At 34.4% G+C, this 1,426-nt stretch overlaps 1 protein-coding gene across 1 annotated transcript in view; it reads left to right on the top strand.

Moving 5' to 3' along the window:
* Positions 1-1,426, top strand: part of B4galnt3 (beta-1,4-N-acetyl-galactosaminyltransferase 3) — a 107,103-nt gene that overhangs the window by 25,489 nt on the left and 80,188 nt on the right. The gene's annotated exons all lie outside the window — the stretch shown is intronic.

Here is a 1,426-nt window from a genome sequence, read left to right as displayed (position 1 = left end):
TTTTTTTTTTTTTTTTTTTTAGAGCCTTGCACATACTAGGAAAGTGCGCTACCACTGAGCTACATACCAGGTCCCAGCCCGGAAATTAAAAAAAAAGAAGAAGGAAAAAGTGAGGCTTCAATCTAAATGTAAAATTAAAAATAAATGAAAGGGGATAGAGAAAAAATATCATGCTAGCACTAATCAAAGCATATTTAATTTCAGGGTAGATTGCAAAGCAAAGAAAATTTCCAGGATTAAAAGGGCATCATAGGGCTGGGGAGATAGCTCAGTAGAATAAGTGTTTGCCTGGCCTGAGTTCAATCCCCAGTTCTGAAAAAAAAAAAAAAAAAAAAAAAGGCATTATAATGATATCAGGGATCAACATGCCAAGAAGACATACATGGCAATCTCTAAAAATTAAAAAAAAAAAATTAAAAGGTACATGTGTCAGGCAACAGAGTGCCAAAATATGTGAGTGAAAAGCTGGTAGACATGCAAGGAGAGATACACGAGTCCCCTACTGCAGTTGGTGACTCGCACCATTCTTTCAGAAATGGATAGATCCAGCAGGCAAAAATTCAGAGAAGACGTGGTTTAATTTAACCATCCTGTTAATCAACTGGACACAATTGACATCTACAAGCTGCTGCCTCCAAAAACAACAGTATTTACATTCTTCTCAGGCTCACATGGAGCATTCACCAAGACAGATGACATTCTGGGCCACAAAACACTCTGTAACAAATTTAAAAGAATAGTGTTGTTTAAGTGCTCAGACCACAATGGAATTCAGCTGGAAACCAGTAATAGAAAGATAACTGGAAAGCCCTCAAATATGTAGAGATTGAACAACATACTTCCAAATCAGACATGGATTAAAGAAAAGATTTTCAAGATTGAGCTCCATAGAAATGAAATTATAACATAATTTATGGGATCCTGCAAAAGCATTGCATAGAGGGAAATTATTCCACTGAGTGCAAGTTCCCAGGAAAGAAAAAAGATCTAATATCAATATTCTAAGCTTCCATCTAGGTAACCAGAAAAAGAAGAGACAATTAAATTCCAAGTAAGCAGAACAAGCACTAACATTGGAGCAGAAATCAATGAAATTGAATATAGGAAATTGGAGAAAATCAACAAAACCAAAAGCTGGTTCTTTGAAAAATCGAGACAATTGATGCACCTGTAAACCACATTAAGGAAAAAGATGACACAAATTCCTAACACCAGAACTATAAGAAGGCTTTTCATTATGTATCCCATTTATATTAAGTGGGAAATAAGGGACTATTATGAACAATAGCTATATGCCCACAAATATAACCTAGATGCAGTGGACTAATTTTTTTTTATTTTATTTTTTTTAAGAGTTTATAAAATTATGTTTATTTCTCTGATCAAAAGTTGTCCCTATAACACAGGAGTCTTCATTTTTTCTTTT

This window comes from Octodon degus, unplaced genomic scaffold (genome assembly GCF_000260255.1).
Source record: "Octodon degus isolate 3935 unplaced genomic scaffold, OctDeg1.0 scaffold00054, whole genome shotgun sequence".
In the NCBI taxonomy this organism is placed as follows: domain Eukaryota; kingdom Metazoa; phylum Chordata; class Mammalia; order Rodentia; family Octodontidae; genus Octodon; species Octodon degus.
Note: the sequence above shows the minus strand (reverse complement) of the source record. Positions and strands in the feature narration are given on the sequence as shown.